The 26,749-nt window shown below is 37.5% G+C and overlaps 1 long non-coding RNA gene across 1 annotated transcript; it reads left to right on the top strand.

Annotated features, from left to right (window-relative positions):
• Positions 1-6,616: 6,616 nt before the first annotated feature.
• LOC124249865 (uncharacterized) lies at positions 6,617-23,291 on the top strand. The gene is made up of 4 exons (XR_006891476.1): positions 6,617-6,763; positions 17,208-17,274; positions 17,683-17,781; positions 21,558-23,291. It is a non-coding gene; the product is annotated as an uncharacterized LOC124249865 (long non-coding RNA).
• The last annotated feature ends 3,458 nt before the right edge of the window (positions 23,292-26,749 follow it).

Below are 26,749 nucleotides of genomic sequence, written 5' to 3'. Positions count from 1 at the left end.
GGGTATTATAAACAAGGAAGAAAATGCCATTGACCATGCTCTTCTCATTGCTTTTATCCTAGCATAGGTTAATTTTAGGGTGCAGGCATTCTTTCCCTTAGGACAAATGTCATCTCTGTAGCTGCTGATAGTGGCTCCTCCTCACTGTGGCTCAGGCACATAGGGTGACCTTTCCATGTCTCAAAGAGCAGAGCAGATTTGGATCTCTTGGCAGCATCTACTCAGGGACAGTGTAAAGCCATCCATAGCAACCCTGGTCTGTGACTCAGGACCATGCCTTCCATATTGCTTTCATGAAGACTCCACTCATCATAAGTAGCTTTGGCTTATGTTCTCCTTCTGTTTTCTTGGATAGTGTCCTTTTGGTTGGTTACTACCACCCACTAATATTTTGAATTTATCTGTGCTAAAAGCTACAGGTAACATCCTGCATTCTCTTTTGCCTCAGAAACTTGCTTGGCTTCTTTCTGTGATTGAAGCATAATTAAATAGTTGGAATCTTTACCTTCCCCATCTTTGCTTGCAGCTCATGTTTGACCATCCTGAACGTGCTGGATGTTGAAGAGGACACACGTCATCTGTGGTATCTTTGGGGCCAAAGTGGCTGGAGCCTGTGAAGCCCAAGGAAGGCTTTGTAGAGTGAGTGCCTGGAGCTACATTTCCTGGCCCACCAAGAACCCTCAGAAAAAAGATGCTATTTGCAGAAAAGATTCCCAGGGACAAACACTTTGCCCTGGAGGTGAAGTTCTTGAACTCATTTCTCCAGCTTCTCTTGCAAATGGCTTCCAACCTTTTTTTGAAATGCAGATTTTTTATGTGATTAGAAGGGACCAAGGTGAGAGGCAATTGAAACTATGTTTGATTATGGACGTGGGGTTTTATAATAAAGCCTCGATGAAGGTTTATGCTCTTGTGAGTTGATGTTGAGACGGTGAATTTGTTGCTTACTCTCGTTAAGTTCCTTAAAACTTTCCAAGCCAGATGGGTCTCTCTAAAGACTCTAGCAAAGCCATACCCCTGAGCAGTGACCCCAATAATGGCACTATATTTAATAAAATGAAATGAAATAATATATGTGATAGGGCATGTAAACTCTAAAATCTAAGGTGCTAATTACGGTTACAGATAATCAGCCACGTTTTATAGACCTGTCACACTCTACCAAGACATGTGATAAGAAAGGGACTTTGCCTGGGTTATTTCTCATCTGTACTCTCAAGCTTGCAAAACAGGAATGATAATACTGTTTTACAGATGAGGAAACTGAGGCTCATAGAAGTTAAAACAACTTACCTCATACTTACTCATAATTATTTTCTAATGATTGAGGAATATTATTGTCATGCACATTGTATGAAAGTGACTGCTATCGAGCCACTTATTGTTTTTCAGATCATTGCACATATACAGAACATTTTCTTAACATTATAATTTCAAAGAAGGACAGTGAAATTCTCCAGTGGCATTCATATTTTAAAAAAATCATCTCTCCAGCTCCCTCCCATTTTCTTTTTGCTCGATTCAGCTGGGTCCTGTCCTATGACTCACTGTTTATTTCTATCCTGCCCAACTGCTTGACTTTCACTTACACAGGCTCAGTCCAGAGGTCCAGCTGAATTCCTTGCAGAATCGGGCTTGTTTCTATGTGGACTCAACTATAAAACTCACAAGTGCTTTATTCTTCTCAATTAAGGGAAAGTTGCTCTTATTTTTAAGCTTACCATACCTCCTGGAAATCTACCAGACTCTATGAATTTTCGACTTAGATAATCCCTGATGCCCAGTAAGCAAAATCACCTTGGAATGTCCCTGTAAGGACTGGCCAGGCTCAGTGAAATAAATAACTACCTCATCACATTGCTGCTCATCTTTCTGTAATGCTTACCCACCCACAAGACCACAGGTGGTCTAAAACTTGGAGGTCTCTTCAGGGCAGAGTTGATCCATGGAGTGAGAAGTTCAACCAGGATTTGTTCCTGTCAGGGAAGCTGGGTGCAGCCGAGTGTGCTGCTGATCAGAGCTGAGAGCTGACTGCTTAGCTTAAAACCTAGGCTATAGGAAGATAATTTTCCTATTTCTGTTTAAATATCCGAAATACCATGTTATGGCTTTTACCCATAGGAGGGCAATGTTGAGCTGCAGGAAAATCCTTGCAGTTTTTTGCAAAAGAACATATAGAACTGATTAATTTTAAAATTAATGAATTGAAACAAATTAACTAATTTAAACATACTACAAGATGACAGTTATTTAATAATATCCCCACGTCGAATACCGACTGGCTTCATGTTTGTCATACTGGAAGTTAATTTGTAAATTGATGTCAATTATCCTTGTCACTCAAAGCCAAATCCTTGCTGTCCCTTTGGAGAAGGCTATCTTCTCCTTTGTGGAGCTTTTCTTGATTTTAGCTCTTGGAATAGCTTGAATTCTTTACAAACAGAATGCTATTCTTTCATATTTTTATGCATGGTGTGCTGATGACGACTCTGCTTAGAGATAAGAATTTTTATAGTTCAAATGTTTCATCTGCTGTGACGCCCTTTCCTGGGTGAGAACTTGAGGTTTCCTTTAAATGCCACCACAAGGCTCTCAGAGCAAAGAGTGAACCAAATGCAATGTTTAAAGTGAGTTATAAAGAACAAGACAAAATTAATTTCAGCCAAACTTTAAAGTATGAAATTTGGTCATTTATCAAAATTATTTTCATAAAGGAGTCATGGACCAATACAGCACACTGTCATTTGAACTTATATTGAAAGCAAGTCTATTTTGAATTTTTTGAAGCAAGTGTTGTAGATAGAATTTAAATAGAATTAGTGTTTGTGTGGGAAGGTGACAAGTTTTGTGTTGCTGTGAAGTCTTATCTGACTTCTAGATTGAAAGAGCAATTTCTCTCTCCTCTGCATGTCCATATGTCCTATTGTCCAGAACGCAGTGATGTGGGTCTGGTTGTTGCTGCCCTAGGGCACATCTGGCTGCAGGAGCTTGGTGTGTCTTGTCTATGGTTTAGTTCCTGTGTCTAAGGAAGCAATTAATAGAAGCAGCAAACCCCTGGATCAGGAATAATAATAGCCAACATTTATTCATGCTTTTCTATATGCCAAACACTGTTATCCAGATACTGTTATGAATTTAACCCTCACAGCAATACTATAAGTTGTATTATCAACAGCATTTACCAGATGAGTAAACTGAGCTGCAGAGTTTGTAAATAACTTGCTCGAGGTCACAAAGCTTCCAAGAGACAGTCAGACACACTCCAGGCTCCTCATCACCACTTCCAGCTGATGGCAGTAGAGTGGATCAAAGATAAGGAGAGGTGATGCATATGGTATTTCAGAGCAAAGGGGAAGAATATATGACTGTTAGGAAATATTTAAACATTTCTGCAGTTTCTTTTATTTAATGCAGTGCTTCCGGGTAGATGTGAGTGGATGGGAATGGTCAAGGGTGCCAATGGGGAACATCGCCGTAAAATTTACTCATTTGATCTACCTGCACGTCTTAACGTTTTTCATGGCAGATTTTTGTTCTTTCTATATTATAATAATATGATAAATGGATTAAAATCTTCTGGAGGGTGGAAATTGCTTCTTATAATTCTCTGTATCCTCCATTGCACCTAATCCAATAGCATGGATATGCGGATATGGTAGATTTGGAAAAATAAATAAGTGATAACCAAAAAAAATGTATGCAGGGCTGAAAGGCAGATATCTGTAAAGTCAAATGCAGAAACCACAGACACACAATCTTCAGCCCATAGTTTAGGTCTGAGTAGCATCTTTGGGGGATTTATTCTGCTTATTTGCAACCAGGAAGAATAGTTTGTGTCTGAACTACTGTCTGGATGATTCACGTCAACCTTATCAGAGAAAGTGGATTTTAGACAATGGTCAGTAGGTGTGTTTTTCTTTCTAGTTATTACTTTAAAAAAGATCTTTGACTTCCCATTCTGAACATCAAAATTATATGATAATTTGAACCTCATGCAATTTTCTGGATGGATATTGTTGGCATATATGTAGAGAGATCTGTTTGACTAAGCGTTTTTAATTTAACAGTTCTTATCTTGAAATAAGTAGCACTATATCTTTCCTGTGAAATTCTAGTCAAACACTAAATGCTCACCTCAGATAGGGCAAATATTTATTCATCTTATGAGATTTAGAACTCTACATAAAGCAGTATTTTTCAAGAAATTCCACACAGGGAGAAGGAAGTAGTTTAGCCGAGAAAAGATACCCTTCACAGGGAGGGGAACATCGGTGCACTTCTGGGGGGAGGGGGGGGTGTGTGCGCGTGTGTGCATGACAACAGGAAGGAAAATAAATGTAGAATAAAACACAAAATAAGGAATATAGACTTTGAAGAAAGACGATACGTAAAGAGAGAAAAATTCCGAGACTAATCAGGGAAGGAGGACTGGATGGATTGAAGCAATTTGCACAGTAATTTCCCCACTTTCTTGTTCATCCTCGGCCCATTAGTAAAGGGTTCTAATTGAATATGTGCAGCAAGAGGGCCTATAGGTCATTTCAATGACTCTGCAGCTGTGAGACTACACAGCAGAGGTAGTGCTTTCATGGGGCTGGCCCTGCCTCGCATGGGGATATAGGATAATGTTTACATGCCATCCCGTCCCACCCAGCAATGGGCACCTTGACTTCCCTGGAAACCTCTCATCCTCAGATTTCTCCCCAGGACTTGGAGAAATATGGGAAAAATGACCAAAATTTTTAAGAAACAGAGAGAGAGGGAGGGAAGAAGAGAGAGGAAGAAGGCAGAGAGAAAAATAAAGGAAAGATGGTGGGAATATCACTTTAAGGTTATTAGATTGAAATTTGAATTTGGTTATATGAGAACAACTAGGGATTAAAAGGTATGTATAAAATCCTAACCCCACAGCATAAAATAATTTCCATTCCTGGCCTCCACACTGTATTTATGTTTATACAAATCAGTTAATAATGACTTTGAGTGGAGTCATTTTCATCATCCAATTTATTTCAAGAGGTATGGATGGAAGCTCATTCTTCTAGGTAGAAGTCAGTAAATTTCTTGTTCAAATTTGATGAAATCCAGGCCCACTCAAAGCTGAAAGGGTCTGCTCAACTGAAGGGGTGAGAGTAACAAACATAGTTTTATCTATTCAAGTTTTACTCATTTTTGCCTAATTTCTAATAACTCAAGATTTCAGTGACTTTTCAAGCCTAATTGAAACAATCACCAGTGTCACAGTGAACCCAGAAAATTTCACCAGAGCGAAGGCTCGTGTCCTGTCTTGCTGCGGGAGGCCTCCTTTGGTTGACAGTGTTGCCATTGGAGGTAGCTGCTCAGGAAAAATTCCCACGGGGTTATGCAGGACATGAAAGACCTGAATCTTGCCTCAACTATCTCACAATTAAAAGATAAGCATATTTTTTAAGTGGCTGTAATCTTTTTTATATCTAAATAAAATTTTTATTTTTGACTAATTTTAGATTGACTGAAAAGTTTCAAAGATAATGCAGACAGTCCCCCCACACAGCACACCCAGTTTCCCCTGTTGTTACTAATCTAATATTCCTATTGCAGATGGGTCACAACTAATGAACCAATACTAAGATATTATTATAAACCAAACTCCATACTTTACTTGGGTTTTATTAGTTTTTCGCTAATGTTCTCTTTGTGTTCCCAGATCTCATCCGGAATCCCAGGTTCCACCTAGTCGTCAGGTCTCTTTAGGCTCCTCCGGGCTGTGGCAGTTTCTCGGGCCTCCCTTGCTTTTCATGACCTGCCCAGTTTTGAGGGGTACTGGTCACTATTTGTAGAGTGTCTGATGTTTGCATTTGATGCTTTTCTCAGGTTAGGTAGGTTACGGTTTTTTGGAGGAAGACCCACAGAGGTGAAGTGCCACTCTCGACATTGTATATCTAGGGTACATGGTGTCAGCGTGACCTACCGTGAAGGATGTTGATCACCTGGAAAAGGTCGTGTCTGCCAGGCTTCTCCACTGTGAAGTGACTTCTTCCCCTCGCTCCACTTTCCGTCCAGTACTGTTCGGAGACAAACCCCCAAGCATGGCCCACAGTTAAAGGGTGAAGAGTTAAGATTCACCTCCTTGAGGGGTGAATACCGACATAATTATCAACATAATTGACTTGGAATTCTCCTGTAGAGGAGACTTGCCTTGTACCCCCATTTATTTACATATGCAATAATTTATCTCACTATGGACTCAGGGATATTGATTTTCTACTTGAGTTATAATGAAATAGCATGTTATTTTTTCTTGCTCCAATTATTCCGACTTTGGCTGTTTAGAGCTCTTTCAGTTGGCTCCTGTGTCCTTTTGACATATCACCACCACCATTGTTTTGTTTTTTGTGCACTTTCTTACTTTTTGGCACTTTGAGACGCTGCTGACTCATTTTGCCCCAGTCCTACAATCAGCCGTTTCTCCAAGGAGAAATTGGAGAATGGTATTAGGAATGAGATATGAGCACAGGGTGTACAATGACATTTAAGCAGTTGCTTTTTACTTGCATGTGGCTGGTTGTTTTCCATTGGGCATCGTCCTGCCCCCCAACTCTGAGAGTGAGACACCTGCGTGTTTAGCATTTGTGTCTGTGCCTCCTCTGTGTTTTTTCACATTAGTCAATTATAAGCAGTGGATAGTCTCAAGTATCTTTGTTCTCATTTCCCAGCTTGAAAATAGCTGGAAAGTAATGTCATTATCCTTATGGACGTGAAGAGAAGCTTCATTGGATTCCAGGTTAGTTTTTTATTAAAATTACTTTAGCACAAGTTAATTAGTTTCACTTCTTTTTTGGTCAGTAAATAAATTCCAGAGTTTGTCAGACACCATCTAACAGGAATTCTTTTTAGAAGCCAAGCTATAAATTGTGTTACTCGTCTTATTAGAATACAATATAACTCCCGCGTTTTCTAATAGGTTGTCAAAGGAAAGTGATAAGTAGAAAATGTATTGTATTGATGTAGACAGTACATGAGACAGAATAGTGTGAGTAAAAGTACGTTGTAATTAAAAAAGAAAAACTTGTGTAATCCATGATCTTAATTTCTCACAACATAGATGTGCTGACGTTTATCTCACTAATATATTTGGATAAGCAATAATGTTGGAATCATTATCAACGATTGTGTAGGGGTTCTTTAAACTGGTACTCAGCCCCAAGTTTGATAGCACCTACCGGTCAGGATAGGCCAGGCCAGTGTTCTCAAAATGTGGTCTCCAGACCAGGAGGCTGAGCATCACGTGGAACTTGTTGACAGGCAGTCTGTGGTCTGACGAAGCTCCCAGGTGATTCTGATGTATCCTCAAGATTGGGAAATACTGGACGCCAAGTTAAGCTGCAACTCTAGACTTTAGTGGCTTAAAACTTTAAAAGTTTATATCTGACTCAAGCTACATGCCTGCACCGGGGGTGGAGGGGCTCTGATCTCAGTCACCTGGCTGCCAGCAAGACAGAGGCCTGTTACAACATCTGTTTCTGTAGCAACAGCAGCTGGGAAGTGAAACACACACTGACTCTTAAGGCCTCTTTTGGGAAGTAAGACTTTCCGCTTCTCCTCGTAATTCTTTGATCAAAGAAAGCCTCTTGGCCACACTTAACTTCAAAGGGAGTGAGGTAGTGCCTTCCTACCAGGCGCCAAAAAGGAGGGGAAGATAGACTGATAGTATATGTCATGAATATGTGTCACAATAGTCCATATCACATTTTTCCCAATAGAAATATAATGAGATGTACATATGTATTGTAAAATTGTCCAGTATCCACATTAGAAAAGCATGAAAAAGTAGATTAAATTAATATTAATAATATATTTTATTTAATTCAATATATCCAAAATATTATCATTTTGACATATAATCAGTGTAAAATCAGCAATGAGATAATTTGCTTTCACTCTTTTCATCCTAAATCTCTGAAACCCGGTGTGTATTTTATGCTAGAGTATATCCTCGGTTTGAAGTAGCCACATTTCAAGTGCTCAGTAAATACGTGTGACTACGGGTTGCCATTTTGAGCAGCATTTTGAGCTTGTAGACACAGTGTCCACCACATAGTAAGCATTCCACACATATTTGTAAAATGTTGAAGGATTGTCAACCATATATGTTTTAAAAAATAGTTTTACATCTTTATCACACTAATAGTGCTTGGATCTTGGGTTTTCTTTTCTTAACTTCTTTCCTCCTGTGCATTTCTCCCACTTCTTTAGGTGTATCCTAAATTTCAGGGATATTTGTGAAACTCAGATTTCAAACTTTCATCATAAAATCATTACGAGTGTGTAATTTTTCTTCACATCTTGATCTATTTGCTGCAGGTGTCTAGTTTTATATCTCTCTCTACAATTTCTTGCTATACTCTCTGTGTAACATTTTTGTGTATTTAGGGACCACAGGTCTTTTCAGCATTATGCCAAATTTAAGCTGAGCTTATGAAGTTTAAACAGATGGCCTCCACCCAAACTCATGTTCAAATGTGAGGATTAAATGCAAAGATAATATCCAGGAGAGTATGAAATGCTGAATTGTCGCCGTAAGGCCAGGAGTTATGTCTATAACTGCTCAATAAAACTGTCTAATAGAAAATAGATCTCTATTGCCATGATGCCCTCCTTGTATCCTGCATTTTCTCAAATGTGAACTACATGTTCTTTGTTTATTTAAGACAGTTTGATTCAACATTTTAAAAAATGTAGAAACATACTGAATGAAAAATTAAAGTTCTGAAATGCTGTGAGCCACAAATAAGGAATATATTTGCCAAAAAGGTGTTCATTCTCTTAGAATGACCTGTTCATTGCCCATTTTCAACATTGCCTCAGAATACCAGACACGTGGTCAAGTGATTTGATAAGCGATAACTATACTTACACAATAACTCTTCTACAGAAAGCTCCTAAAGGACACACTTCCAAAAATCTTCTTTATATCAAAAGGAGCTTAGCTTAATGTGGTACTTTGTTTCTGAGTTTTGAAGGAAAAATAAAGGCCCAGTGGTTTAGCCAATGATATCTTCTTACTGGTACACTCAATGTATATGCAAGTTCGTTCTGTTGTGGTTCTGACTAGTAATATTAAATAAGGGGAAAAAATCTTAGTGTTCAGGTGGCCATGAGGATGTAGATCATGCTCCTCCAATTACAGGGGTGAATCTGCTGAGGGCCCTCAGATGCTGGGCTCTGAATTCCATCCACTCCTTTGTGCTCATCCCACACTTCTGACAGGCTCTTTGTACCCAAAGATGGAGACTGGCACGGATGGATGTTGAGGTAGAAAGGTTTCTGGGAGTTTTTCACAAGACCTCTCTGATGGTCTACTTTGGCTCAAGGACCCCTTCGTGGGTTTGCTGAACCTTCCTTAGACACTTCCACCTAACCTGTCTTGTCTTTTTCTTTGCACTTGGAGTCAGGCCTGTTTGTACTCCGGGGCTCTCTGAGGCTTGTCTGGCTACCTCCCTGTTTTCTCTCACGCAGGCGTTTCTTTGAATAAAATCCTTATGTATTTAATCCAGTCTTAGCGTCTGCTTCTTGGAGGACCTGGACTACTATAAGTGCCTTGGAATCACTTGGCTTTTCAGTGAGGGTATCCTCTTCCTAGAGTGGAGTGGTGGGGCCCGAGCAGTGTGAGGAGGGTGCCCTGTGGGTGCTGGTGGCCTCGGCCTGGTGCAGGGTATTGGAGCAGGTGACAACGCGTTGGCAGAGGAGGGCAGTGGTGGATGCAGGGCTTCAACGTGAGGTGTCAGAATCCACGAGAGAGAGGAGAGGCACAGGGACGAAGGGCAGTGGTAACAATGGGACATTTCTTGCACACAGGGGGAATTGAACCAAAACTAAATTAATGAGTCAGGTTTGTCATTGTCAGAAGTGAGAGTTTTAAATATGGAAAGTGGGAACATTATATAACACCTGTGGTTTGAGGTTCAAATGTGAAAAGAATTGATGGTTTTCAATGTGGAGATAAATGTGGTTATAAATGTATGTATATAAACAATACATGTTCCCCAGCTTTGTCATAGAATAACAACACCCCAATAATAATGAGCGTATCTATCACCCAGATGTTGATTTCTATCTAACACTGTTCATTAAATGAGCTGGAACTCTGGAACTGGAGAAGGGAAAGCACAAGATGAGCCTGGAACATTGTTTTGTGTCAGAAAGCATGGAAGTCGCAATGAATGATAGGGTCATGTCAAAAGGACACAGGAGTCAGCTTGACGAGGTTCCCACTGACCAAATTTGGGACAATTTGAGGATAAGGTTGACAATAGTGGGTTATAATCAATGGAATAAAATAAGAATCCATGGGTCCATGCTAACATAAATAAATAAGTAAGAAGACAAAAGTTTTCCTTCATAGAATGTCAACTAATAAATGTAGAAGAATTAATAGAAGTAGAAAAATCACAATTAAACAGCAATCATGATAATAATTAATTCAGCCAAAAAATATCACTGGATGCTAAAACTATGAGTGAAAGTTTGAGGAGGAATAGAATATTTATATCACAAAGTATTTCCTCACAAAATAGTTATTAATGATAAGGATAAAAGAACAACCGTACAGTGAAAAAAATAAAAGAAAAAACTGACAGCAGCCCCCTTAATCAAGTGATCAAAGTTAACGACTCCAATAATAGGAAAATTCCAAATCATGTACGACCTAATAGGATAATGAAACATACCACCTCTTCTGTCAAATTTCTCCCAGATTAGGCTCTCATTATAAGGCAATGTCAGAACAAAAATCCCAAATTGAGGCATGTTAAAAACATAAAGAACTGATTAGATCCCAGGCATAATTTTCATCAGATCAAACAGCTTGAAAGAACGTTGGACAAAGAAGAAAGCTGTCACGGGCATGCACTCAAGGACTTGCTTCTCCCACTTGCTCTGGAGAGATGAGAAAGTACATCCGTCAGGTTAGATGCCACGGGTCGCAGCAGCCACGTTTCCCCAGCGGCCGTGTCCGCAGCTGCCCTGAGCTTCTTTACTTGGTCTTTCCCTCGTCAGGAAATTAGTATCTGGAATTCTCCAATAATTATAGAAAAGACGCAAACTCTATGTGACTAAAAATTCATCTAGGCTTAAATTTATAAGCTTAAAAATTATTTAGAACTGATTTATGCAACAGAAATTTTTTTTATGATTTTTACATTTGTTGTTATTGTTAATACTAAAGTGTATTAGGTAACAGATGTGAATACAACCGGAAAAGACGGTTTTAAAAAACCTCATACATAAGCCCTTCCCTCCTACTTGTCATCCCCCCCCCCCCCACCCACTACTTGTCATATTTTACGAAAAGGTCAGGAAGGAGGAGGAGGAAGAAAACACAGTTATTAAGGGTGCTCCACGTGCAAGAATGAAACTGACATTTATTAAGTTTATATCACGTGCCAGACACTATTTTTGATGCTTTTTATATTGACTAGCAAGCGAGAAAAAAGCTGAGAGTAATTAGTAATCTTGCTTAACAGCAAGTTAGATGATATGTCTATGTTTCTCCAAAGCTCGGGCTTTATCCTCAGAGCTGCTGCTAAATACTTAAAGAGCTGTGTAACCGGTGAAATAAAGAATGGAAACGCTCCACCAGATGTCAGTGTCTAGGGGGTTTAATGCTTTTCTTTCAATATAGTTTCTTTATTTAAAAAATTTGAACAAACACCCAAAATAGTCTAAAATGTGTTAAATTTAACAGACTTTAAAATATGGCACCTGAAAATGTTATTGTCTTGGAATATTATCAGAGTAATGTTGATGTTTTTAGTAATTTTCAGTTTAAAGTGAAATTGTGTCCCAAAGCTTCTCAGTAAAACATTACTTTAAAAATCTGGGTCAAACAGAATGTCCTGAAATGGCTAACAAACAGTATTAGGTTTGTCAAATAAAGTACTATTAAAAATTGTGTGACTGAAATGTTCTCTGAATACTTTTTAATTTTTAAAAAGTCTGGTGATTAACACATAATGCTCAAGTATTAAGTGAATAAAATGTAAAATGCTCAAGTATTAAGTGAATGGTTCAATTAGTTTTGACAAATGTGTACACATTCACTTAAGACGCAGAACATTTCCGTCAATCAAAAACGTTTCTTTGTGCCCTTTCGCGGTCAGTTTCCACCTCCCTCAAAGCTAGATGCATATGCTGATTTGATTTCTATCATCATGAGTTAGTTTTGCCTATTCTGGGTCTGTATATACATGGAACGGACAGAATGCTCTCTGTTTCTGGCTTCTTCCACTCAGTGCAACATTTTCATATTTATCCACGTTGTTAGAGGTATCAGTGGTTTGTTCCATTTTATTGTGGTTAGTGTTCATTGTTGGAATCGACAACAGTTTGTTTATCTATACTCCTGTTGATGGACATCCAGGCTGATTTTGGCTCTTACGAATAAATCTGAATGAACATTCTTGTACAAGGGTTTCTGTGGACATACGTTTTCAATTCTCTTGGTCTGGAATTGCAGGGTCAAAAGGTAGATGTGTATTCCACTTTTTAATCAATTGCCAAACATCTTTCCAAAGTTGTGTCATTTTATACTCCCGCCAGCACAAAGTATGAGAGTTCTGGTTGTTTCAAATCCACTCCAATATATGGTTTTGTTAGTCTGTTCCATTTTAGGCATACTTGTGGCTGTGTAATGGGATGCTTCTGACTACTTTTAACAGAGCTGAAATATAGGCCATGAGGAACACTGTGCTAGTCATTAGGGCTGCCACAAATATTTCAGATCTCCTCTCTTCTGAACATATGATAAGATTGCACTAGTTTGTCTCTAAGCTTTAATATTAGACATGCATAGTCAACAACAGGCCCTCTGCAGACTTGTGCTGAACATGTAGCGAGACATAGAAATAACCTTTGTTATATTAAGCCTTTGAGATTTTGGTGTCATTTGTTACTACAGCATAACCTAACCTAACCTGAAAAGTGGAATGCAGTTCTCAGTCTTGCTTGCCCCATTGGGGTACACTTCGACTATCAATGAACTCAGGATACCATGTAAGAGAAGTCAGGATGTGTTTGGAGGAAGTAATTTATGTTTTGTGAGCACCACCCATGTGAAAGACAATCTAGGAAGTACTTAAATTATTCCTTTGAAGATTCTGTTACCTTGCAATGTGATTTATTTTTTGTCATTCAAATGAGGAAATAGGATTACAGTGTTGATTACCTTGTTCAAGGTTATAAAAGTCAGCGAGTGTAGGTGGCCTTTCTCTTTTACTTGTATTCTTTTCATTGCTCTGCGCTGTTTGAAGCTGGGAGATACTGTCAGTGACAGTGCTGGATGGTGTTGTTACGGCCTCTTCCACCGTATGCGTCAATGTGAAAACAAAGAATGTAAAGAGTAATGCATTGTTTCTTATTCCAAAAGCAGTATAGTTGTTGACAAAATGGGCAAGACAGAAATTCAAATGGCCTGAGGACACATTTTGTGAGCCAGTGTACACCAGGAAGTATAGCTATAAATAAAATGGAATTTCAAAGTGCAAATTAGGGATCTGTGTCCCAATGCACGTCCATGTTTGACAGAATCGTGGCAGTGATGGATCACATAGGAAGAATTTCCACTCACTTGCCAAAGTTCAGATGTGTTTGTTACTTTGTCAAATGAGAGTAATCTGCACTCATCTTTTCAATAATTCCAATTTGCTTAAGTGATACCAACACCGTAGGACCTGTTATGGAGTGGTGATATACATACAGATACACAGAGCGTGTGCACAGTTTTCATGATGGTTATGTTTCTAAGTGATATTTTTCATTTAACTATGTAAGAAAGAGGTAAGGAAAAAAATGAAAAGACATTTCTTTAGGTCCAGCTCTTGAACTATAAGAGGGTGACTATTAACTTCTAGGTATTTTTGAGACTTCTTTACATTTGGCATTTACGTTGTCTAAACAAATTTCCAAGGATTTAAATCATGTAAAATATATTCTCTGACAAAAGTGAAAATAAGCTAGAAGTCAGCTGTAGAAAAACAAATGACAATCCCTAAACATTTGGATTAAGAAACAAACTTCCAAATAACTCACAGGCCAAAAAAGAAATCAGAATAGAAGTTAGAAAATATTTTTAGCTAAATGGTATTGAAAATACAATATATCAATCTTGGGGAGATGCAGCTAAAGCAATGCTTTGGAGGGAAATTTGAGCATTAATGCATATATTAGTACATAAGAAAGCTTGAAAATAAAGGATCTACACTTCCATTTCAAGAAACTATAAAAATGGTAAATTGAATCCAAAGAAATAAGAGAATTCAGGAAATAAGAAAGAGAAAGCAAATATATAACAGAGAAAATTGACAGAGCTAAAAATGTGTCCTTTGAAAAGATTCACAAAACTGATAACATTCTAGCAAGACTGATAATGCACAAGTAGAAGGAAACACAAAATAAGCATCTGAGAAATGAAAAGGGACATCACTACATTGTACAGACACTGAAAATACAATAAGAACATATCATGATGCTCAGCATCACTAGCCATGAGAGAACTGCAAATCAAAACCATAATGAGATACCAGTTTACAACCACTAGAATGGCTATTGAAAAAAAAAATGGAAAATGACAAGTGCTGGTGAGAATGTAGGGAAATTGGAACCCTCATACATTGCTGGTGCAGCTGCTTTGGAAGACCGTTTGACAGTTCCTCAAAACGTTAAACATAGTATTACCATGTGACCTAGCAATTATACTCATGGGTATATATACCCAAGAGGATTGAAAACAGGTATTCATACAAAAACTTCTACACAAGTGTTCATAGCAACAGCACTCATAATAACCAAAAAGTGGAACCAACTCAAATCTCCATGAACTGATGAATGGTGCAACAAAATGTGGTGTATCCATAAATGGAATATTAGTGAGTCATAAAAAAGAAGAACATATTGATACATCCTACAACACAGATCAACCTTGAAAACATTGCACTAAGTGAAAGAAGCCAGGCACGAAAGGCCACAAAGTATATGATTCCATTAATGTGAAATGTCCAGAATAGGCAAATCTATAGAGACGGAAAGCAGATTACTCTTTGCCTGGGGCTGGGAGGAGGGGGAATGGAAAGTGACTGCAGGTGTGGGGTTTCTTTTTGGGCTGGTGAAAATGTTCTGGCATTAGTACCAGTGATGGTTGTACAACCTTGTAGATATATTAAAGACCACTCAATTGTACACTTTAAAATGGTGAATTTATGTGAATTATAGCTCAATAACAAGAGAACATATTATGAACACATTTATGCTAAGATGTTTGAAGAAATGACATAAATTCTGGAAAAACACAACTTGCATAAAACTAAATAGAAAATTTAAATAGCCATGTTTGTTAAAGAAATCGAATTCTCAATTTAAAGCCTTCTCAGACACATGCAGAAGCTTCCAGCCTAGGTAGCCTCCCTGGTGAGTCTCGCAAATATTTGAGGACAAAATAACCCGAATAATGTCAATCTTGCACAAACTATTTCAGAAAATAGAGAAAGAAGGGGACAATTTCCGACTTGTTTTATGAGACCAGGGTAACCCTGATGCCAAGATCACACAACAACTTTGCAAGAAAAGAAAACTGAGGCCAAATTCTTTCATGAACACAGAGGCAAAAACCCCCAACAAAATAATTCAAGCGAGATTTATTCCAGGAATTCAAGATTGGTTCAACATTGGGTCGTGAATCAGTATACATCACCACTCTTATCATCTAAAATCATACAATTAACTTCATAGGTGCAGAAAAATCATTTGATAAAATCCAACATCTGTTTAGTATAAAGACGCTCAGGAAACTAGGAATAGAGGGTATCTTCCTTGGTCTAATAAAGGGCATCTAAAAAAATGACAGTCTGCAGCTAACATCCAACACAATGGTAAAATACTGGACGCTTTCCTCCTGCAACTGGAAACAAGATGAGGGTGTTCACCCTAACCTCTTCTAGTCAATATCCTATTGAAGTTCCTAGCTAGTGCAATAAGGAAGAAAAATAAATGAAAAACGTAGTCCGAAAGTAAGGAGAAAGCTGTCATTACTTGCAGATATAATAATCATTTGTGCAAAAATCTGTGAACTACTAAAAGAAATAATGGAGTTTAGTAAGGTCACTGGTAAATATATAAATTACATTGAATGTTTATAAACTAATAACAATTAGGAAATTAAAACACCATTTTTCAATTTACAATAAAACACCGTATTCATTGAATAGAAGACTCATTTTCATTAAGATGTCATTTCTGTCCACATTCTATGCAATCTTAATTAAAATCCCAGCAATTTTTTGTGTATGTGTAAGCTGGCAAGTTGATTCCAAAATTTACAGAGAAATACAAAAGATCTGAAATATCCAAAGAAATATTTTTTGAGTACCAGACGTTGAGATTCCTACAAGCTATATTGATTCAGACAGTGTTCTGTTGGTGCAAGGTAGACAAATTAACCAATGGAACAAAATAGATTCCAAGAAACTGAGTTACACATACACAGTAATCTGACTAAAGCAAAATTGCAATGGCAGTGTAGTGATGAAAGAACGGTCTTGTCAGTATATGGCGCTGCATCAATTGTATATCCTTATGCAAAAAGTAAATCTTGACCACCATATACACAAAAATTATTTTGAGATTGATTCTAGACCTAAATGTGAAAGGTAAAACAACACAATTTCTAGAATAAAATCTAGGAGAATATATTCAGGGATAGACAAAGATTTCTTAAACAGTGATCCAATAAGCACTAACCAGAGAAGACTGATAAAATGATAGACTGGACTTGATTAAAACAAGTGAGATGGGGGGCAACTGGAAGCTTTACACATGCTGGTGGGAATGTAATTAGGTAGAACCGCATTGGAAAGCTGGCAGTATCTACTAAGGCTGAACATATTGATACCTATGACCCAGCACTGCAACTACTGAGTATACAACAAGCAAGATGAGTGCTCGTTTCCAACAAAATATGTTTATAGTGATGTTATTCATAATAATAAAAAACTGGAAACAGCACAAATACCTATCCACAGTAGAATACCTACACCAAAATTCTTGTGCATTCATACAATGGAATTCTACACTGCAATGAAGAAATACTGCTGTTTGCAAGAACGTAATATCACATATACAATGATGAATGAAAACATGTCGAAAGAATAGTAAATAATATATGATTCTGTTTATAGGAAGTTTGAAAACAAACGAATACTCAAGGACAGAATAATTCTAACCCTTGGTGGGGATTTTCACCAGGTGAGAGCCCTGGGGCAGTCTGTATTTCATATCATGTTTGTGTACAATTGTTTACCCTTGTTACTTCAAATTTACATTATTAAATGATTCAGAAAATTTTTTATAGTTAATTCTGCTTGGTTTAATGTCTTCCAAGAGCTGAATTAAATAGCATGAATCTGCAAGGACAAAGAATGCTGACATTCTAATAACTCATTATGGAGAATGTTTGTGTTTTAAAAAGTGAAATTCAGACATTTGGTAAGTCCTAATTGATGTTATTGACATGTTTTGACGTCGGTGTCTGGTATAACAAGAACTCAGAAACACTAGCTGGCTATCTCTGCCTCCTTGTATGAATTTACTAAACGCATATCACTCAAAAATCAATTATCATAAAATAACTTTAATATTTATATGCAACTATAGAACCTGGTTCCTGAAAAGCTTTACCTCAAAAATGGCTATGACTGAATTCCTAACAGGAGTTTTCTCTGAGCACCATGTGACCCTAGGAGATGAAATAAGGTAAAATACACATGTGCATGCGCATACAATACACACACACACACACACCCTGTAGTTTTTTAAATTATATAACTTTTCAAGATTATGGGTGCAAGTTTCCATGGGAGTGAATCTTAGAATATGTGTGAATTTTTTCAAGCCCCTTCAGCCACTTTAGCAAAAATATCTCAGAAATCAGGTAACATAGCTGATGAGAAAGCAATATTTGAACAGCTTGCCCAGATCACATGGTTGATGATGGTCTTTTAATTTTAATCATTGTGGAATCTACCCAAAAAGCCAGTATAGGCAGTCCTCACTTTTGCACGGTACCACGCTGATGAAAATGCATGTGTGGGAACCTGTCCTCGATTCACATGTTTCCGTGGCATCCAAGATTGGTTACAGGGCAAAGCAAGCACCCAGTTCAATATGCACTGGTTTCACTTAAAATAATACCGAGGAGAGCAAGGACCACCTACCATTATCAACCTCTCTTTTAGTTTGTGAAATTATAAATTAAAAGAAGTGGATAAAATTTTATTTTTTCTACTTCAGAATATTATAATAATAAATAGTTCCATTGTGTTGATATTGAGAAAAATGTGCAAATACTTTATACCAATGATTTACAGATTTTTAAAAATGATAATAAATCACTTTTTTAAAAAACATCTTGTTACTCACTCTGAATATTCTTTTCCCCAAAACACTTGACTTGTAGAATTTTCCTTCATTTCTAAGAAATGATCAATAAAGACCCTTTTAAAGTTGTTGTTGTCAAATTGACTCTGAAAATCAGAGATTCTCATACAGTCACTTAAAGTTTACTGCTTTTCACTTTTGGTGTTTATATTTTTATATTTACTTTAGTAAATTTAAAAATAGAGAAAAGAAGATTCTACAGATTGCCTTTGACATCAACATTTAAACAACCATTGTCCAACTTGCGGTATATAATTTTTCAGATGGTTTACAACTTGGCAACTTCTTTAAAAATGTCATCATGTAGAATGATGCTTAGGCAAAACCTCAGGAGAGAGCTATGGTGGGTTGTCCCTTAAGAAGATTGTTTATTTTCTTGAAAAAGAAAAGTCTAAAAGATCATTTAGATTAGTGATTGAGATGGATGTTATTACTGATATTAAGTACTATAAGAAACACTCCAACTAATATTTAACTTACCTAAACTTTTAAATTCTAAAATCTTCTGTGGATTAATTATTTAGGAAAAAACTCAAGGGCCCCGATTTACTCATGTAAGTCTCGCTATAAACACATTATTACAGGTCCTAGGGAAAAGGTGTGGAGTAGGAGGGAATTTTCATAAATCTTCTGGTTCCTGTTTTCCCAGAGCTACTTATCAGAGTGACTGCAGAAACAGGCAAACATTTAAATTTAAAAATTCTTTTAGAAATCCATTTCTATCATTAAGCCATCAGGAATAGGAGTATACTTTTGTATTTGATGTGAGGTGGGAATCAAGCATACTGTTTCCTTTTAATGGAGAGTCAGTTGTCCTAATCCCCTTAAAGAATACTTCATCTTTTCCCCATTAATTTAGTTGCCATTTTATCATGATCTAAAATGGCATAAATACATGGGTCCATTCTTTAGATTTTCATTGATCAATATATTAACCAAAACCACAGGGATTTAATTACCATGACCTTGCAGTACATTTTGGAATTTGATTGGACAGCTTGCCTCATTGTCAATGTTCTTGACTCCAAGTGCAAAAGGAGATCAAAATTGATAGATCGTATAACCCTTTGTTGGAAAAGGGATTACAAAACCTAAAATTATCTCTTGAATATAATGAGAGAGCCTTATGTGACCAAGAATGCATTCAACCTAAGTATCAGGGACAGCTACTTGAATCCCATTCTTATTCTCCTTGCAGGATGTTTGGTCCCATCCAAATGTTTGCTAATCCTTATTCCACTCTAGACTAAGTCGACTGATTCTTTCCAGCATCTTCTCTTTTGTTTCTTATTCATATTTATTTTCCCTCTTCACATTAGAAATATTATTTTAATTCTTTCATTAAAATTCTTTATATTTTTGACATGCAATTCACATACTATAAAATTCACCCGTTTAAAGCATACAATTGAATCCGTTTTTAGTATATTCACAGATTTGTGCGACCATAACCAAACCGAATTTTAGAACATTTTTGTTTCTCCTAAAAGAAACACTGTACCCATTATCAACCACTCTCCAAGCTCCCACCCAACTCACCCATCCGAGCAACTGCTGATTTACTTTCTATTTTTCTGATTTGCTTTTTCTGTACATTTCTTATAAATAGAATCATAAACTACGCGACCTTTTGCGTCTGACACCTTCCTCTTATGTCATGTTTTCAAGGTTCATCCATGTTGTAGCAAAGTATCAGTTCTTCATTATTTTTATGACCAAATATTATTCCATTCTGTTGATATATCACATTTTGTTATCTATTCATCAGTTGATGGACATTTGGGTTCTTCACACTTTTGGGCTATTATAAATAATGCTACCATGAACATTTATGTGCATATTTTTGTGTGGGCATGTGTCTTCAATTCTCCTGGATATAAACCTAAGAATGGAATTGCTGGGTCATAAGGTAAATCCATGTCTAACTTTTTGAGGAACTGCCAAACTATTTTCTAAAGAAGCTATACAATTTACATTCCCATCAGCAGTATATAAGAGTCCCTATCTCTCTACATTCTCATCCAAGCTTGTTATTTTCTTTTCTTGTTCAGTTTTTTAAAGGTGTGCTTTTTTGTTGAGGAAGATTGGCCCTGAACTAACATCTGTTGCCAATCTTCCTCTTTTTTTTTCTCCCCAAAGCTCCAGTAATAGTTGTATATCCTAGTTGTACATCATTCTAGTTTTCCTATGTGGGATGCCGCCACAGCATCGCTTGATGAACAGTGTGTAGGTCTGCACCCAGGATCCCAACTAGTGAACCCTGGGCAGCCAAAGAGGAGTCCATGAACTTAACCACTTGGCAACAGAGTTGGCTCATCTTTTCTTGTTTTTTAAAATTATAGCCACCCCAGTGGGTATAAAATGGTATCTCATTGTGGTTTGGAATTGCATTTCCCTGATCACTAATGATGTGAGCATATTTCATGAGCTTATTGCCCATTTGTATATTTTCTTTGAAGAGAGGTCTATTAAAATTCTTTGCTCATTTTTAAATCAGATTATATTTCTTTTTATCGATGATTTGTAAGAGTTCTTCATATAATCTGGAACTAGACTCTTATCAAATATATATTTGCAAATCTTTTGTCCCATTCTGTGGATTGTCTTTTCAATTTTTTGATAGAGTCCTTTTGTGCTCAAAGGATTTCAGTTTTGGTGAAGTCAAATTTATCTGTTTTTCCTTTTGTCTCTATGCTTTATTTGTCATTGCTAACAGATTACTGCCTTATCCAAGATTATGAAGATTTATACTTCTCTTTTCTTCTATGATTTTTATAGTTTTAGCACTTACCTTTTGGTTTCTAACTCATTTAGGGTTAACTTTTGTATAGAGTGTGAGGTGGAGATTAAATTACTTTCTTTTGCATGTGAATATCCAGTTGTCCCAGCAGCATTCATTGAAAGGACTTTTCTTTGTTCATTGAGTTGTCTTGGCGCAATTGTCCAAAATCAATTGCCAATAAAGGTATTGGTTTATTTCTGGACCCTCGTTTCTATTCCACTGATTCATATGTCTATCTTTATGCAAGCGTCATACTGTCTAGATTACTGCAGCTTTGTAGTATAGTCTAAATTTGTTTTTCTTTATCCAGATTGTTTTGGCTGCCAAGGAGGAGTGACATCAGTATCATGGTGGCATAAGATGTTTCTCATTTTTGTCCCCCACCCCTAACAAGAACACTTCATCATCCATCCATGAACAAAAGCCTTTGTAGGAGTTGTGGGATCCAGCACTGATCTCCAAGGGACCTGGGAGGAGTCTCGCCCACATGTGCACTGGTAATAGGCAGACAGACCTTGGTCCTGGCTATTAGCCCTATAGTGACCCATGAGCCAGCTCCAGTACCTCTCAAGTCTGGTCTGGGAGCTCCTGGAGAACACTGACTTTGACAATCACTGATGGATGAGAGAGCCTTTGTGGAAGTCCAGGTTTCCAGAGGAGAAGTTCCAGCAATCTGCGAGGGCAAAAAGATAGGTTTGCATGGAGTGGGTAAGAGAAATAGCTTGACTTTACCTGCATCACCCCCTAATCAAGCCAGCACAGCTTCAGACCAAAGGAAACCTTCTTGGCCTGTGATTTCTTCTCTAGGAGAAAGGAAGAGCCTATGAGTGAGCATTTGGCTTCCCCAGTTGTGTGAGACACTGCCAAAAAGGTGCATTTCCCATCCAGAATACTACATTGGGAGCTCCATGAGTTGGGGGTAGGAAGAGTCTGGGAGAGCAATAGATAGGACTCACAGAGGGCATTAAAGGGACATGGATCCTACCAACTGTGCCATGGACTCCATGAAGAAGCTTGCCCATAAGCTGTTGGGATCACCAATGGATCACCCAAACTGGCCCACAGGCACTACCAACGCCCTATGTGCCTCACCTGCTTTCCCTCTATGCCCAATGGCAGGCTCCCTGTGTGCCTTCCTGAGGGCCATGGTGAAAACCAGCCATGGAAGATAGCTGGCGACCACATGCAGAAAGCAGACCCAAAACTGCAGACCGGAGAGAGATCACACACTTGAGCTGTAGTGCCATCCTTTGGGAAAACAAAAGAGAGACTATCAGCACTTGGCCTGGTGCATTGCAGAATCCAGAGAAGGCATACAGGCTTAAGAATTCTGCCATAAGAGGGAACAAGAAGCACGGAGTGGGTATATCCATAGAAGGTCTGAGAAATTCTCAAAATATCCAGCAGGGCTAATGGAAAGTATTTACCCTTGAAGGGATGGAAGATTGGTTTATTGACTTGCAATCTTCCTTCTTTTCTTAATATAGGCATTTACAAGTATACATTTCCCTCTAGGAACTACTTTTGCTGCTTCTTGTAAGTTTTGGTATGCAGTGTTTTTGTTTTGTTCACCTCAAAGTATTTTGTAATTTCCTTGTGATTTCTTCTTTGGCACAATGGAATGTATTATTTAATTTCCTCATATTTTAAATTCCTCAAATTTCCTTCTGTTATTGATTTCTAATTTAATTCCATAGTGGTTGGGGAACATTCATTTGTGATTTCAACCCTTTTCAATTCATTGAGGCTTGTTTTATGGCCTAACACGTGATCTATCCTGGGTAATGACCCACAAATACTAGAAAAGAATGCACATTGTGATGTTGCTGGGTAGACTGTACTGTTCGTATCCGTTGGGTTTAACTGGTTTACAGCGTTGTTCAAGTCTTCTGTTTCACCATTGATCTTCTCTCTACCCACTGTATCCATTGTTGAAAGTGAGATAATTTAGTCTGCAGCTAGTATTTTTTTTTTTTAAAGATTTTATTTTTTTCCTTTTTCTCCCCAAAGTCCCCCGGTACATAGTTGTGTATTCTTCGTTGTGGGTTCCTCTAGTTGTGGCATGTGGGATGCTGCCTCAGCGTGGTCTGATGAGCAGTGCCATGTCCGCGCCCAGGATTCGAACTAACGGAACACTGGGCCGCCTGCAGCGGAGCGCGCGAACTTAACCACTCGGCCACGGGGCCAGCCCCCTGCAGCTAGTATTTTTGAATTGTCTATTTCTCCCGTTAATTCTGTTTTTGCTTCATGCGTTTTAGGACTCTATTGTTAGATTCATATATATTTATAACTGTTATAGTTCCCAAGTGGATTGATCTTTTTATCATTATAAATGTCCCTTTTGTCTCTATCACAATTTTTTGTTTTAAAATCTATTTGACTGGTGTGATTATAGTCACTTTAGCTCACTTTTGGTTACTTTTTGGTATATGGTACATTGTATATCTTTTTCTATCCTTTTACTTTCAACTTATTTGTGTCTCTGAATCTAACGTGTCTTTTATAGACAGCATATAGTTAAATCATGTTATTTTGTCCATTCTGCCACCTTTGCCTTTTATTGGAGTGTTTAATTTAAATGGTTAAATTTAACATGATTACTGATAAGATAGGATTTATATCTGCCATTTGGCTATTTATTTTTTGTGTCTTATGTGTTTTTGTTCCACTCTTCCTGCATTGCTGTCTTTTTTTGTCTTAGATATTTTTTGATGTACCATTTTAATTCCTTTGTCATTTATTTTACTATATTTTGAGTTGCTATTTTTAGTGGTTGCCTGGGGGTTATAGTTGACATTTAATTTATAACAGTCTGGATTAACACCAACTTAATTTCAAGAGTTTATGAAACCTTTGCTTTTATATTGCTATGTTCCTCTCTCCCTTTTTATGTGCTGATACTCTCATACAAATTACATCTTTATACATTGTATGCCCAACAACACAGACTTACAATTACGGCCTTTGCAATTGTCTTTTAAATGACATGGGAGAAAAAAGTTATAAACATAAAGTGTATTTATACTTTCTTTTCCATTTAGCTCTGTGGTTACAGTTACCAGTGCTCTTTAATTATTCATATGGATTTGGATCACTATATACTGTTCTTTCATTAAAGTCTAAAGGTATCCTTTTTGTAGTTTTGTGGAGCAAGTTAGCTAGTGACAAATTGTCTCATTTTCTTAAATATGAGAATGTCTTAATGTCTTTGTCATTTTTGAAGGATAACTTTGCTGAATATACAATTCTTGGTTGATCGACATTTTCTTTCAGCACTTTGAATATGTCATCCAATTGTTTTCTGGCCTCCAAGGATTCTGATGATAAATCAGCTGTAAATCATATTGAAGATACTTTGTATGTGATGAGTTGCTTCTCTCTTGTTGATTTCAAGATTCTCTCTTGAAATCTCTCAACAGTTATATTTTAATATACCTAAGTGTGGGCTTCTTTGGAGTTTGTTGAGCTTCTTGGATGTGTAGATTAATGTTTTTCATCCAATTTTGGAAGTTTTCTGCCATTATTTCTTCAAGTATTTTTTTGCCCCTTTCTCTTTCTCTCCTCTCCTTCTGAGGCTCCCATTGTACATATGTTAATATACTTGATGGTTTTTCCCATGTCTCTGAGGTTCTGTTCATTCTTTTTTCATTCAAACTGGATAATATCAATTGACTTGTCTTAATGTTTGATGATTCTTTCTTTCATCTCCTTAGATCTGATGTTGAGCACCTCTCATGAATTTTTCGTTTCAGTTACTGTCCTTTTCAACTCTAGAATTTCTATGTGTTTCTTTTTTGTAATTTCTGTCTCTTTATTGATACCATCTATTTTTCAAGACATCATTCTCTACTTTCCTTTAATTCTTCAGATGTACTTTCCTTTACTTCCTTGAATAAATTTTTAAAAACTGATTTAAAGTCTTTATATCATACACACAACATTTGAGCTTCATCAGGGACAGTTTCTATTGATTGTTTTTTCATGTGTATGGGTCATATTTTCTTGTTTCTTGCATGCCTTGAAATTTTTTGTGAAAATTTAACATTTTAAATGGTATAACATTTCAACTCTGGAAATCACATTCTCCCCTATACCCAGGGTGTGTTGCTGTTACTATTTTTTGTTGTTATCTGTTTGTTTAGTGACTTTTCTGAACTAATTCTGTGAGGTCTATATTCTTCATCATTTTTGACCACTGAAGTTCCTGATCAGTTAGATCAGTTGTCAGCTAATGATTGGACAAAGATTTCCTTAATGCCTGCAACCAATAAGTCTCCCAGTTATTGCTAAGGGCCTTTTGTGCTTATTAGGGCATACCCTCCATATTCAGCCAGGAATTTGACAACTCTGTCTTAGCCTTTACTCACTGCCTTTTCAGAGCCTCAGGTTCAACCTGATGTGAGAGCTTAGGGCTTTAGGGCTTTCCTAAGCATGTGCACAGCCCTGGGCATACTCCCAACTCTCCACATAGGTGTGGACTTCTAGATTCCCAAGAATATCTCACAGCTTTTCAAAGCTCTTATGAACAGCTTATTCTCCAGATTTTCCTTTCAAGCTTTCTGAGTAGCTTATATTTGCCCCAACTTTCATTTATTGCCTCAGGCAGCCACAAAGTTAAATGATTGCCTCTCAACTTTTTTGGCAAAATCCCTTGGGGAAAAGAACCTCTGGAGTGTGTGAGCTCAGAGGCAGGTCAAATAAAGACAGCTTTGCAAGTGGAGTCTTCTAAGGAGACACGGTTCTCTGAGAATGAGATTCTGAAAGAATTCAAATCCCATTCTGCCCCCTCTGGTGGCTTCCCAACTGCTAGTTTTCACTGTGATTATGAGCTGTTGGTTTTTCAGGCTACCATGGAGCTGGAGAGTGGGATGAGAATAGGGCAAGTTAAAATGCCACAAAACTTGCTCTTTTTGTTGACATTCAGCCACACATCTTGAATAAATACTCTCTCGATTGCTGTAAGTTTTTGATTAATTTCCAGAGTTCTGAAAAATTCTTGCTGGTTCCTCCTTCCTTTTATGAAGGAGAGAATTTTCAGAGGTCTTACACCATCATTTTCACTGATTTCATCTCTCTAAAATAAATTTTATGGTAGTATAAATTTTCACTGTTTCTAACATGGGAATCAATATGGAAAAACTAAAAGAGGAGCCTGTGACTGTGTATGATTAAAACCATCTAGATATCAGCCCTAGGGAATAGTATCTTAATGGCCGTTTTTTTTAAAAAAATCATAGATTTTCTTCCATTCTCCACTACCAATCCACACTATATTTTGCAGTCTCTTCTTCATCCATGCATACACTAGGATCCTTGCTGCCAGTGTCATTCCTGGACTCAAGTACGTCTACACGGACAGGCATGTGCAGCTCCAGAGTGGTCCTGTAGGGAGGCTGGTCCACAAGTGATAGTGACTGAATTTTAAAAGAAACTTTACATGGACTCCTTTACAACTTTTGGCATCAATAAGCAGGAATTTCTGGGAGTAGTAAATGCACCATA

The sequence above is a fragment of the Equus quagga genome, chromosome 1 (assembly GCF_021613505.1).
Source record: "Equus quagga isolate Etosha38 chromosome 1, UCLA_HA_Equagga_1.0, whole genome shotgun sequence".
Taxonomy (NCBI): Eukaryota; Metazoa; Chordata; class Mammalia; order Perissodactyla; family Equidae; genus Equus; species Equus quagga.
This window is presented reverse-complemented; position numbering and strand designations above follow the sequence as displayed.